The 14683-nt window shown below is 43.1% G+C and overlaps 1 protein-coding gene and 1 long non-coding RNA gene across 43 annotated transcripts in view; one reads left to right on the top strand and one right to left on the bottom strand.

Moving 5' to 3' along the window:
* Positions 1–14683, top strand: part of RAD51B (RAD51 paralog B) — a 657779-nt gene that overhangs the window by 357838 nt on the left and 285258 nt on the right. The gene's annotated exons all lie outside the window — the stretch shown is intronic.
* Positions 1–14683, bottom strand: part of LOC103351641 (uncharacterized) — a 128795-nt gene that overhangs the window by 90783 nt on the left and 23329 nt on the right. The window contains exons 3-5 of one of the 14 annotated variants that reach the window (XR_016226506.1): positions 13908–14004; positions 10905–10996; positions 9974–10192 (exon numbers count right to left, since the gene is read on the bottom strand). The exons of 7 other annotated variants lie outside the window; for them this stretch is intronic. This is a non-coding gene — a long non-coding RNA (uncharacterized LOC103351641). Of the gene's footprint in view, positions 1–1204; positions 7709–9973; positions 10193–10904; positions 10997–13907; positions 14005–14683 lie in introns of those variants that run through there. 6 more of the 14 variants (XR_016226505.1, XR_016226510.1, XR_016226507.1 and 3 more) reach the window with 6 other exon arrangements.

A 14683-nucleotide genomic window follows, 5' to 3' on the forward strand; every position in this document is an offset into this window, starting at 1 on the left:
GCTGCAACAGCTGGGCTGGACAGATGGAAGCCAGGAGTTCTTCTGGGTTTTACACGTGGGTGCAGGGTCCCAAACACTTGAGCCATTCTCTGCTGCTTTCCCAGGCACATTAGCAGGGTGCTGGATTGGAAGTGGAGCAGCTGGGACTCAAACCAGTGCCTGCATGGAGTACGCTATGCCACAGCACCAGCCCCTACTTTAGCTTGGCATTTTGGATACCTGTGTTCCACATCAGAGTACCTGGGCTTGATCCCCATCTGCAGCTCCTGATTCCAGCTTCCTGCTGCTGTGGGTCCTGGGAAACAGCAGTGATGGCTCAAGTAGTTGGATTTTTGCCACCGACACAGGAGAACTGAATTGAGTTCCTAGCTCCTGGCTTCAGTACCAGCCATTGTGGACATTTGGAGAGTGAACTAGTGGATGGGAGATCTGTGTCTCTATGTTCATTTTTTTCTCTCTCTGTATATCTCAAATAAATATGTTTTTAAAGTTTATTAAAAATAAAGCTTCATATTCACATATAATTTATTGATCTTATGAATGTAAATTATTTGCCTCTATTAAGCAAATTTTATTTTTTATTTATATATATATTTGTAAAGATTTATTTATTTATTTGAAAGTCAGAGTTACACAGAGAAAGGAGAGGCAGAGAGAGAGAGAGAGATCTTCCATCCGATGGTTCACTCCCCAATTAGCTGCAATGGCTGGAGCTGTGCCAATCCGAAGCCAGGAGCCAGGAGCTTCTTCCAGGTCTCCCACGTGGGTGCAGGGCCCCAAGGACTTGGGCCATCCTCCACTGCTTTCCCAGGCCATAGCAGAGAGCTAGATCAGAAGAGGAGCAGCTGGGACTAGAACAGCGCCCATATGGGATGCCGGTGCTTCAGGGCAGGACATTAAACTGCTGCGCCACAGCGCTGGCCCCTATTTATATATATTTTTAAATTTTTATTTGAGGTATACAAATTAACTGTATTTCATACATACAGGTTCAGGAACATAGTGATACTCCCTCCTGCCCACATTCCCACCCTTCTTCCTCCTCCTGCTCCTATTTCCATTTAAAGCAAATTTTATAAAGCCTCTTGTTAGCTACCTTTTTAGCCTAATTCTAGGTAAATACAGTTACCTGAAAGTAATGGAAAAAAAAAAACAAGTTTTGAATCTTTTCTTTAAAAAGATGATTAACTAGAAGAACAGATTCTTTTTTTTTTTTTAAGATTTATTTATTTATTTATTTGAAAGTCAGAGTTACAAAGAAAAGAGAGGCAGAGAGAGAGAGGTCTTTATCCATTGATTCACTCCCCAAATGGCTGCAACAGCTGGAGTTGGGTCAGGCTAAAGCCAGGAGCCAGGAGCTTTTTCTGCATCTCCCAAATGGGTGCAGGGCCCCAAATGCTTGGATCATCCTCTGCTGCATTCCTAGGCCATAAGCAAGGAGCTGGATCAGAAGCGGAGCTACCCAAACTTGAACGAGGGCCCATATGGGGTGTCGGCAGTGCAGATGGCGGCTTTACCTGCTGCACCACGGCGCCAGCCCCAGGTTTTGAATCTTAATGATATTTATGAAAAGAAAATTCATTACCCTGAAATACTCATGCATATAATTAATTTTAAAATGATTTGATTTAACATTAGGCTAGTCCCGTCAACTTGTACTTTCCTCGGACATTTTGGGCCTGAATGACAGGTCCAATGTCATGAGAAATTTCCCAAGGAATACTCTTCGTATGTCTCATCTTCAGACATAGGCTCTGGAACTTACTCAGAGACTCAGAATCAGACCATGGGTAAGTAGGTCACCCTCCCCCCCCTTTTTTTAAGATTTATTTATTAGAAAGTCAGAGTGACAGAAAGATGGGGAGTGGGGAGTGAAAGAGCGAGAGAGAGAAATCGTCCATCCATCAATTCACAGCCCAAATGCTTGCAGCAGCTGGGCTGGGGCCGGGCTACAGCCAGGAGCCAGGGAGCTCATCCAGGTCTCTCACATGAGTGGCAAGAAAGCATGGGGTCAGCCAGTAATTTGCTGCCTCCCAGGTGCTTCAGCAGGAAGCTGGATCGGAGGTCAAGGCTGGACTCCATCCCAGGCACTCTGAGATGGGATTTGGATGTCCCAGGCTGTGCCTCAACACCCACCCCTAAGCCATCTTTTCATGCCTACCTCCAAATTGGAAATTGGAGACATAGGTACTTGTCACCTGCTTGTCAATGAGAGAAAATATATCAGTCCTTTTTATATCAGTGATAAGCAGGAAGAAGTGATAATGGAGGCCTATGGAAAGGCTCTGTGGAAGAAGAGGGCTTGAAAAAGGCCTGAAAGAATATATAGGATGTTAGCTATCCAAGGACCCTTTTTTAGGAATTCAAAGATGTCTATAACATGTTTCTTGCTTCTGATTTGGATTGGCATAGAGCAGACAAGAAAGCAACATGCAAAAGCAGCTAAAAGCATGGGACTAAAAAAGATAATGGTGTATTTTGTATATATTAAGTAGAGGAGGATGTGATTCACTTTAATTCTTTAAAAAGCCATTTGTCCTATGGATGTTATTAAGAGATGAGCACAAATACACACATACAAATATTTCATTTGGGCTATTTATAAAAATGAAAAATTGAGAAAAACGAGGAATGATTAAGTAAGAACACAGTGTATTACTGAATACCTTTTAAAAACATGTTATAGTAGAACATTATTCAGTCACAAAAAAGGATGGAATCCTGTCATTTGTAGCAACACAGAGCTGGAGGATTGTGTTGAGAGAATCAGGCACAGAAAAACAAATATTATATGATCTTACTCATTTGTGGAGGCTAAAAAATTGATCCTACAGAGGTAGGAAGTAGATTAGTGCTCGGTGAAGTTGGAAGGGTTGGGAGTAGAGGTTAGTGAAAAGCTTCTTATGGGATGTCAAAGCACAGAGCATGGTTGCTCTAATGTCATATAGCACAGTAAGGTGACTCTGTCCTATATCCATTAATTCTAGCTTTCAAAAATAACTAAAGGAGATACTAAAGGGTCCCAGCCCATGAAAATGAGTATATATGAGGAGATAGAAATGCAATTACCCTGAATGGATCATTTCAAGTTGTATGCATGTTGAATTATATTATAGTACCCCACAGATAATATTAATTTAAAATGTAAAAAAAAAAGTTATATAAAAATACTCAGTTGAGGAAACATTCATGGTATGGCGAGAAGTGAAAAGGTTAAGCATCCCATATTGGAGCACTGGTTTGAGTCCCAGCTGCTCTGCCTCTGATCCAGCTCCCTGCTAAATGCACCTGGGAAGACAGCAGAAGGTGGCCAAAGTACTTGAGCCCCTGCCACACACCTGGGAAACCCAGGTGGAGCTCCTGGCTCCTGGCTTTAACTTGACCCAGCCAGGCTGTTGTGGCCATGTGGGGAGTGAACCAGCAGGTGGAAGATTTCTCTCCCTCTCTCTCTGTCTCTCCCTTTCTCTGTTGTTTTGCCTTTCAAATAAATAAATGAATTTTTTAAGAAAACAGGATGAGAAAAAAGTCTACAACATAGTGCTCATTTTGCGAAATCTATTTATATTTATGGCAGGGGGGGAAAAAAAGAGATGCACAAATTGTGAGTAGTGAGTAAATATACTTCTGAGCCTATGAGTTATTTTGATTTCCTTCTTTAGTTTCTGTGGTCTTTAAATTGTTTTCCCTTATGAAAATACATAATTTTACAATTAAAATGTTAAAGTTCTAGGAAGTCTGGCACTGGTTGATGAGTGGATTTTATGTAATATGGATTCCATTGTCAAAATCTGAATAGATGATTGACAGAATGAAAATAATATTTTTGGGAAACGAATGTGACAAATACGTGTAAAGTGTTTTGGATAGAAAGTACTTGATTTAGGAGTGACAAATCTGCAGATGGCAGCAGCAGTTTATTGCAAACTGACGGAGTCTGGAATAGGGTGGTAGTAGTGGGAGCTCAGAAGGAGCAGGTGCGATCCCGAAAGAGAAAGGAGTAGAGGGTGGCACTGAGTCTTTAGACATTAAGAAGTTATGGTAGAAGAAGAAGGAGATAAATAAAAACAACCTAGGAGAAGAGGATATAGAATGCAAAGACAAAGTAGTACAAGGCAGTCATGCCATCAAGATTGGAGAGAATTTATCAAATATTGCTGTGTGGTCAAAGAAAATTCATGATGGAGACTGGGCCTTTGGATTTGCTATTTGGTTACCAAAAGGTTTTTAAATCTGGATCTAGAAACTCACTTGAAATTTTTTAGGAGGCTGTAACTTGAACAACCCAGTTCCCATTAATTAATATTCAGTGTTTGGGGGACATTTCCATTTAGTTGTTTTTTTTTTTTTTTTGCCCTTTTAGATATGTTCACCAAATATTATTTTATTCCTAATTGCATGCTAAGCAAGTTATGTTCTGTGTATAAAGTGCCCAAATCTAAGAGGCATTGTAGACAGGCTATTTTTAGGGGACTCATGTTTTTCTTTAAAAGCTCAGTTAGCATTTGGAATCGATATACAGTATAATATTTAAAAGAAAAACAACATATTTCCTCATCCCCCAAGAGGTTTCTTAAAATAGCATGTAATCTTACCTACAGTGGGAAAAGCCTCCATTTTTATAAATCGGGTTGGATCTAACCCAGATTACCTGGCCAGGAGAACCCCCAAGAAAAACAAGGTGTGGTAAAGGTTATAGTCATGGTAATTAAGAAATTTGTGTTGTGCCCGCTGGGCCTCAGTGCTGACCCCGCCTGTGGCTGCTGGCACCATTCCCACTGCTGAGACATGCTGTCTTTTTAGAGAGAAACCCAAACCAAACCTTTGCCCACTTGGAAAGCCAAAATATTCTTTTCCTTCCTTTCCGCCACAGTAAGGGCTGAGCTTGTGCTAACAGGATCCATGTCTCTGTGACCCGTGGATGCATCAGCCTGTCTCCTGTGCAGTATGTAAGCTTCCCCGTGTCGTGGTTGCTGACACATGTTAGAAGCTGTCCTTGGGGTTATCGTCTTTAAGCCCATGACTTTCCTAAGGAAAGCATAAAGCAGGCAGTTAGCCTGGCACTGCCCAGGCAACCGCAGGTGGAACTCCAAATTCATTAACTCTATAGCAGGCTAATTTTTAAGTTGACAATGTTGATTGGCCTGTGAGTGATGTTATGAACACCCAAATGACCCTGGACAGAACGAAGCTTCCCCACCCCTACACTGAAGGCTCGGAGAGGTGAGATTATGTATCTGCTGCCCCACCATGGCTGAGCTTGAACTCGGGCCACCTGGCCCTCCACCTGGGTCTGCAGCTGTCCCATACATTGTAGCATCTCTGTTCAAGGGCAAAACCTCTTTAGGGTTGTAGGCACTAGTCCAGATGTTGGGTACCAAATCTGTACCATGACCAGCTGGACTCCGACAGTTGTGCTGTGCCCAGCAGCGGTTTAACAGGCCGACAGCGGCAAGAAGCCCGCATGGGCAACCGGCAAGCAAATCCCTCAGTGAATCTGCTGGAACCTGTGGAGGTTCTTGAGGCGAGTCCTGTCTGCTGAGAAGTTTCCGATGTCTTCTAGGCGGTAGCGCTTTGCAGAAGCTCTCTCCTCTTTCCTGATGATGACTCGGTTTCAGGACCCTGATGGAGCCAGGAGGACTTTGTGATCCTTCACGTTACAGGACTCGAAGACGTGAGATTCAAAACAGTGTGGTCTGCTCTGTTCTTCCAGTGCAGAACTGCTCCACTCCAGTACTTCGGCGTCCAGTGCTCTGAGACATGTAGAAGCCCGTTTCCATTGCACCTGATTGCACTCAGCAGTTGTTCATAGAACTGCGTGTGAGCCAGGCGCTGTGCTGGACCCCGCGGGGCTAACCAGGCCGTCTATCCTTCCTCGGTCCAGCCAGTGACAGCACAGCAACCACTGCTTTGACCTCTGTCGGGTTATACCTCTGGCTCCTGGCACCTTCTGTTTTCACAGCTTCGTCAATCCCATCTCAGGCAGAGTTATTCCTCATTGGAGAAGGTGACTTTTTTTTTTTTTTTTTGACAGGCAGAGTAGACAGTGAGAGAGAGAGAAAGGTCTTCCTTTGCCATTGGTTCACCCTCCAATGGCCACCACGGCCGGTGCGCTGCGGCCGGCACACCGCGCTGATCCGAAGGCAGGAGCCAGGTGCTTCTCCTGGTCTCCCATGGGGTGCAGGGCCCAAGCACTTGGGCCATCCTCCACTGCACTCCCGGGCCACAGCAGAGAGCTGGCCTGGAAGAGGGGCAACCGGGACAGAATCCGGCACCCTGACCGGGACTAGAACCCGGGGTGCCGGCGCCGCAAGGTGGAGGATTAGCCTATTGAGCCTCGGCGCCGGCCTCGAGAAGGTGACTTTTTTTAAAAAATGAGATTAAAAAAGCTTTTTTTGTTGTTGTTGCCTGTTTCCTTAATTTTTCTTTAGCATCTAATAAAAGCTGAAATGAGGAGAAGGGAAGATATTTCAGTCTGAAAAATGGAAATAAAGGTCTCCTGTGCATCTACTTTTGAGAAGTGATTTTAAAATATTCTGTACCCTTAGGGATCTGCTGCCCTTTGGATACACATGTCTTAACTACCGTTATGTTGGAAGAGGCTATGCTTAGGCATCAGAGAAAGGAATCACACTAGGGACTTTGATACTTCTTTGATTTAACCTTGTTTTACTTCCTCCTGGTAATCTTTTAAAATGGACATTGAAAGGAGTTCCTTGTCTATGGGCCTGCGATATCCCTCCAGGGAGTGGGCCACATGATCTTTTTCCTTATCTGGTATTGGTATTTTCCTCAGGCTAAATTAATCTGAGTGAAGTATAGTCTAGGAATAGCTTTAGAATAGTTCCCGGGTTAGAAGAGTCGGGACCAGATAGTTAGGGTCTGTTGGATAGAGTCACTGTTTTCATACATATCCCTGAACCCAGCACAGGGGGTCAGTACTTGTGTTGAGTATTTGAATACCCAAGGGTCAGATGGTTAGGACTGCCTTATTAATGTTCTTGTGCACATAGGTTTTGTTTTAGAGATGTTGGGGGTCATAACCAGCTTTCTGTGTGTAAACACAGCTAGGCCTTGGCTAAGGGAAGCAAAATGATCATTGCGCGTCTTAGTTGCTATTGTGCTATTTCTGTATGACCTTTATTGTTGCAGTTCCTACTTTGGGCTGCAGTAGCAGCTGCCACTGCTGAGATTTCCTGGAAAAAACACTGAATTTCAAACAGAGTCCTTAACCTGTAGGGAAGCAGCCACGAGTCCCTACCTCCCTGAGTTTGTGCGTGGATTAAAAGAGAAAATACTTGGGAAAGTGCTTTGAAGTCTCGAGGCACTTGTAAAAGCAAGGAAATGTGCTGTGATCGGTATCACAGTGTTACCGAGTGAGTCATTCCCCAGATGTTCATGATAAAGTCCTCCAGGAAGAGTGGGTGGGTCACTTTACCAAACAGCTCTGTCCATGTTACCCAAACTCCCAGTTTGAGTCACCGAGTAAAACGAAAGGTAGTGAGTGTGCTCTATTTAAAGTCTTCATTTCATTTCCACCTTCCATTCTTTACCAACAAAACAGTTTCACTTCATTTCTAGTCACTTTCACTTTCACGTTCCCGAGCCTCGTGTAGATTCAGTGGTGTTTCCACAGTGAAGCATTTGCATTGTCTTCCTGTAGTCTGTTTCTCTGAGTGATGCACTGTGGTCAGCGTGCTCACTGCGTCTCCTGTGTAGGAACATGTAAAATCAGCAGTGGCCTAGCTCAGAACACTCTCTGTGACCTTTTCCTCCCTCCCCTCCCTGCCCATACCCACTTTCCCTAATTTGCTAGGGTATAGGGCTACTTCAGGGTCAAGGACCTGACTCACTATGTGCAGAGAACTCTCAGATCACAAGGGCCTCCCTCCACTCCCTTCCCCATTGAAACCAATATTTAGAAAAGATAGAGTCATGAAAAGATCATAACGAATCTTGTTTATGTACTATTTTTATTGTTACAGTATTTTTATTACCAACTGAATAATGGTTCACATACCATTAACACATTTTAAAAAATTTTCTTTCTTTTCTTTTCTTTTCTTTTCTTTTCTTTTCTTCTTTTCTTTTCTTTTCTTTTCTTTTCTTTTCTTTTCTTTTCTTTTCTTTTCTTTTCTTTTCTTTTCTTTTCTTTTCTTTTCTTTTCTTTTCTTTTCTTTTCTTTTCTTTTCTTTTCTTTTCTTTTCTTTTCTTTTCTTTTCTTTTCTTTTCTTTTCTTTTCTTTTCTTTTCTTTTCTTTTCTTTTCTTTTCTTTTCTTTTCTTTTCTTTTCTTTTCTTTTCTTTTCTTTTCTTTTCTTTTCTTTCTTTGAAAGGCAAAGTTACACAGAGAGAGAGGTCTTTCATTCACTCATTCACACTCCAAATGCCTGCAATGGCTGGAACTGGGCCAGACTGAAGCTCTGAGCCAGGAGCTTCTTCTGGGTCTCCCACATGGGTATCAGGGGTCCAAGAACTTAGACCATCTTCTGCTGCTTTCCCAGGTGCATTAGCAAGAAGCTGGTTTGGAAGTGGAGCAGCCAGCATTTGAACCAGTGCCCATATGGGATACCGGCGTCACAGGTGGCATTTTTCCCCTATGCCACAATGTCAGCCCCCATTAGGAGGTTTAAAAATTAAAACATAATGGGAGAGCTTCTAGCTGTCTTGAGTAAGTTTAAGGCATGGGCCTTAGGCTAGAGTTTATTATATTGTACAGTATATACTAGATGTAGAATTTACTCAAGAATTTTGAGAAAAATTAATACATATATAAAACCACTACAGAATGTATCAGAATGTATCAGAGCAGATATGGGAAAATCACCTAAAGAAAGTGATTCCCTCTAGGCTGAAGACTGGCAGCAACGTAAGTAATGCTGATCTGTCAGAAAGGGGTTGGTCCCCATGAGAAGAACCCAGAGATAAATTCTGATTGTCCTCTGCCATCAGTGACCGTCCATAGAAGTGGGAATGTTAGCAGCATGCAAAGTTCCAGTGCCACAGGCAAGAACCCTCTGTTGAAAATTCAATTTCATATTCAAAACCTATAGCAAACTCCTCTCAACTTGACACCTTGTGTTTACAGTTTGCATCTATAGGTACAAATGTCTAAAAGGGAAAATGCTCTGCTCAAGATGTTAGGAGTGTCTGGTCTGTGTTACAGATGTGTGACTGCTATCCATCAACAAATTGGCATTCTGCTTTACTACAGTAGCTAAGTGTGAACTTTGTTCAGGTGAGGTGCTGTGCCTCAGTCTAGTCAGCTCTGGGATAGTGACAGTACTGAGTTTCTATGCTGCAGGACTGGGACTAGACCCCAGCTGGATAGTTCATAGCGCCACATGGTACCACTTAGTAAAAAGGGGAGGGACTAGTCATTTGATTTCAAGTTTAAGCTCTAGAATCTGATTGACCTTGCTTTGAATCGGCCCTTTGCAAACTGTAGACCCTACAACCCCCTTCCCTCTGTAAAAAGATTATCATAACACCAACCACAAAGGTTTGTTTTGAAGGTTTTAGATAGTTCATGTGAAATGCTTGGCTCAGAGCCTTTTGTACACCTACTATTACTGTCATCAGCAACAGTAGCAGCAAGATAAATGCCATCTTCTGTGTCCTTCGGGTAGTCAGCAAATTGGTCTGGCCTAGAACTCACTAACTTCTGGGGTTTATCAAATCCTCAAATGCCCGTGATGGCCACTGGCTGGGGTGGAAGCCAGAAATGAGGAATTCAGTCCAGTTATCTCACATGGTTGCAGGAACCCAGTTACTTGAGCCATCACCACTGCCTCCCAAAGTCTGGATAAGCAGAATGTTGGGAGCAGATCCAGGTATTGAATGGGCCACTTGTGTCTTAACTGCTAGGCTAAATGCCATCTTTCTACTAGGGCCTTTCAGTTGGAACCACAGCACAGGTGATGATCACATCACATTATTTATGAGAAATTAGAGCAATAAGACACATTACTAAAATACTGAAAAGGGCAGATAAAGATTTATTTATTTATTCAAAAGGCAGAGTTACAGAGAGAGAAAAGTCTTCCATCCATTGGTTCACTTCTCAAATGGCTGCAACGACCAGTGCTGGGCTGGTCCAAAGCCAGGAGCCAGGAGCTTCTTCCGGTTCTCTCACACAGTGTCGAGGCCCAAGGACTTGGGCCATCTTCTACTGCTTTCCCAGGCCATAGCAGAGAGCTGGATAGGAAGTGGAAGAACTGGGAATTGAACCAGCACCCATATGGGATGCTAGCACCACTACGCTACAGTGCCAGCCCCCAGATGCCATCTTAATTTTGAAAAATGGAATAAGGAGAAAGATGGCATATTTTAGAATTAGAATTAAACAGTATTGATCTTTAGCCAAATTTCAGAATATATCATTAAATGATTGCTTGTGAGAAAAATATGATTATTAGGAGCCCACTAATATTTGTGAATTTTTGTTAGTTCATTCAAAACAAAGCATTCCTGTTTCTAATGTCTTTTCATTGTTTCACAGTTCATCTAGTTGGTTATGTGAATTGATTTTGAAAAGTGTTGATATTTACTTCTGAGAGGAGTTGGCAGAGATTTTTATGATATTCTTGTTGTTTTATTGGGGTTGATTAAGGAGGTTCGGAGTTGTTTGAACAAATGTCCCCTGGTGGTTTTTGAGCTGATTGATGGATTGATGTCCATCTAGAAGGAGGTCATCATGGTGAACCTCAGGACCTGCTGGCTGATGTAGTTCTGACCAATAGTCTCATTTAAAAATTTTAATGGAAGAACAAAAGATGTACTTTTGAAGCATATGGTCGTCTCATAGTTGGGAGAGAGGCTAACACAGCTAAGAAGTGGGACAGCATTTTAAAAAGATCTGTGTATATTGGTGGATTTGCTAATAACAACCATAGATGTGCGCACTTACAGTGTGCCAGGCAGGATGTTCTCTGTGTTATGTGGATTCCCTCATTAATCCTCACAGTAGTCTTCTGAGTTGTATATGATTAATACTCCATTCTACAGGTAGACATGGGAGTACAGAGATATTGAGCCACTTGCTCTAGTCCCACAGCTGATAAGAGGCACAGATGGAATAACCAGTTGTCAACACCAAAACCCATGCTGTTAACCACTGTGTTATGCTACTAGACTTAGTAAGTAAATACATAGCCCCAGAATCAGGTTAACAAAGTTAAGTCCTAAAAGGAAAAGGAAAGTGGGAGTTTAGCTTAATAGCGAGCAATGAGAACAAAATTTAGGGATGTTAGTTGGTAGGACTCTCAGTATGATTTAATAGTGCCATGCACTTGATACACACACACACACACACACACACACACACCTGGGCAGTGTTGTGGCTGCCGCCTGGGACACCAGCATCCCCTATGGACACCAGTTCCAGTCCAGGCTGCTCCACTTCTATCCAGTGCCCTGCTAATGTGCCTTGTAAAGCACTGGAGGATGGCCCCAGTGCATGGGCCCCTGTCACCCATGTGGGCAACCCAGAGGAAGCTCCTGGCTCTGGCCTGGCCCAGTGTTGGCTGTTGTGGCCATCTGGGGAATGAACCAGTAGATGCAAGATTCTCCCCCCCCCCCCATTTCTGCTTTTCAAATAAATAAATAATTTTTTTAAAAGGTGACTAGTATGAATCTGAGGGTTCATTATTAGAAGGTAGGGCTATGGGTGAGGAATGGCAATAGTTCTTCTCTAATACGCTGCCCAGAGGATTAGATGAGGTCAGTTGTTAAGGGGTCCTTAACTATTACAATCAGGAGAATAAGAGATCTGGGTTTCTATCCTAGGGTGAACTCAAGAAGTTGGTCTGGAAAACAGAAAATCGAAGACTACAAAGATCACCTTCAAATAGTAACAGAGTCATATGAAGTAGGAAGAATAGTCTATTTATGTTTAAAAGTACCAAAGTCACTTTCTCCCCATTCCCTATTGAGAAGTAGATTCAAGCATCATCAGATTGATGTGGAGAGCAAAGATGTCAGCTTTATTCTAGTAAAACCATAGTAGAGAAGGGGGCTTGATTATTTTTTTTTTCATTCCCTTTCTCAGTTAAACACTCTTGGAGTCCAGCATGGCAGCTAGGCACCTGCAGGGCAGGCCAGTTCTTGTTGGAGGCGGAGGAGAGTCCATGTATCCTTAAGTCAGGGCTCTGTCTGACTTCTCTACTCTGAGTCAGAGAGAAGAGATCTAATTTCCTATTTGCACAAAAATCCTTGGAATCCTTGAAATAGGCCCCTGAAAAGGTCAGAATGTTAACAGGAAGTACCTCGCAGAAACCTTAGGGTACTTGTCTGCTGTAGCTCTGTGGGGGCAGCCAAGCCAAGGGGCACTGTTGTGTCTGAAGTGTTTGGCCTCTATAAAGAGAATCGTGTGAAAAAGACTTCTGGCTTTGGAAAAATAGAGGGGTGTGTGTGTGTGTGTGTGTGTGTGTGTGTCCAGATGTCTTCTGAGGTCTTCCTCTCTAGGATTCTCTTGAGATCAGTTAAGATACACATTGGTAAACAACAAAAACTCCAAGTTGAGCAAGGCAGTAGTGTAAGGGCGTACAGTCAGTGTTCTGAGGGCTGTGGCACGTTGTGTTCTGGGGGTGGCTTTGCTCCAGCTGTTTGTCCGGCAGTGTTTTGAGTTAAAGAGAATAACAGTCTACAAATTTATGCACATGGCACTTCACAGAATGGGAGAGGCCACATTCTGGCCTCCGACATCCACATGCAATAAATATAGCAGTGTCCTTCCCCCAGGACTCAATTTGTAATCCTCTTTATTGCATTGTGCTGTAGTAAGTTTCCCAGTTTTGTGGGCAATCTGTGAAACCAGCCTTCCCTTTATTTCAACTTTGTCGCTCTTATTTGGTCTTTTTACTATGAATTAAATGGATCCTTAGGGGTTCCAATTATATGATGGAAAAAGGAACTTGGAGTTCTGAGAACCTGAAGAACAATTTGTTTTCCTCATCTATTCAAGACCTTTAGGATTTGGTTATCATTTTCAAAAAAAACTTCAAGAGTAATCATCTGTGTCATTTCAAGTGGCACAGGTAGTACCTTCATCTCTCTCCTGGGTTACCATCTTAATAATCCCTTATTCCCGTATGATCTTTTACAGTTTACAAAGTGCTGTTTTGCACAGAATAATTATCACAAATAATTGAGGGCACAAGTGAGCACAGATATTATTGTCTCCTTTTCAGGGACAGGTCATAACAGATGTTTTCTTAGCACCAGCTCTGTGCCACCTCCCTGCAGGAGTACAGCACTCCTGGTTCTTGTTCCAGGAGTCAGGCACTAGGAACCACATGGTGAGACAGAGAAACTGGGATTCAGAGAGTCACCTGCCCAGGATCACACAGCAGGGAGGAAAAGAACTGCAGTCGATCCAGGGGCTTTCCCATTCTGTAGTCTGTGCTCTTGATCACTAGATAATGACCAGAGAAGTTATGAACCTGTCCAAGGCCACTGACTGCTTGGTAGTGTAGGCTGGGCTAGGACCCTTGTCCGTAGGCAGCTCAGCACGTCGTCAACATCGGCCGCTGCCTCATTGGTTTTCATTAAGTTTGGATTTTTAATACATAGACAGGAAACCAATGAAAGGTGAGCCAGGTTTGGCCCTAGGAACGTAGAGGGACCTATCCAGTATCAAAGGGAACTTCAGGCTCTTATGGGATTTTTAAGTGCTGAATGTTCTCTTCGTAGTTTGTTTATTCTTAACCCTCATCATCAACTATTGCAGATGGCTCTTGTCCGACAGTGATTCACACGTGGGCCTTTGCCAGGTATACCTATTTTACTACTTTTGGCATTGAGAGAGGCAGTATGTTTCTCAACTGGCTTGGGGGAAATAAGTTCTCATATTACTGCAGCAGAAAAACAAGTCAGCCAGTCAGTGACTTGAGTGCAAAGAGCTCAGACTGACCTTGGGCATCAGCCAAGCAGAGTTCACAATCGCCGCTCATCCTCTTCTTGAAAGAAGGGTCTTACGTGAGTCACTGAATCCCACTGGAAACCTATTCCTTTAAAAAGAGGTAACACCTGACTCCTGGATTTGTTAGAATGAATGGAAAAAGAAAACACCAAAACATTTATTGGGAATGAACTTTGTGGTTAGGGCTGTTCATGCATTTGTCGCACTTAATCCTCAGCCCTGGGAGATGGGTTTTATTTTCACCACTTGACAAATAAGAAAACTGAATCTTAGGGCTGGTGTTGTGGCTCAGTGGGTTAATTCGCTGCCTTTGATGCCAACACCCCATATCAGAGAGTCAGTTAGAGTTCCAGACGCTCTACTTCCCATCCAGTTCCCTGCTGATGCACCTGGGAAAGCAGCAGAAGATGGCTCGAGTACTTAGGCCCCTGCACCCACATGGGAAATCTGGATAGAGTTTCTGGCTCCTGGCTTTGGGCTAACCCAGCCCTGGCTACTGTAGCTATTCTGGGAGTGAACCAACAGATGGAAGACTCTCTCTCACTCTCTCTCGCTCTGGGTATGTGTGTGTGTGTGTGTGTGTGTGTCTGCCTTTCACATAAATAAAATAAATCTTAAAAAAAAAAAAAAAAGAAAAGAACCTCAGGGAGATATGATAACTTTCCCATAGTGAACTCTACCTTGTTTTGGAAAAGTTTCAAAGGGCATCAAATCAGATATTCCTATTTCAGTTTCCCCAAAGTCATGAGATATCCCTAAATCTTCCA

This window comes from Oryctolagus cuniculus, chromosome 20 (genome assembly GCF_051225735.1).
Source record: "Oryctolagus cuniculus isolate XC-2025 breed Fujian yellow rabbit chromosome 20, ASM5122573v1, whole genome shotgun sequence".
Taxonomy (NCBI): domain Eukaryota; kingdom Metazoa; phylum Chordata; class Mammalia; order Lagomorpha; family Leporidae; genus Oryctolagus; species Oryctolagus cuniculus.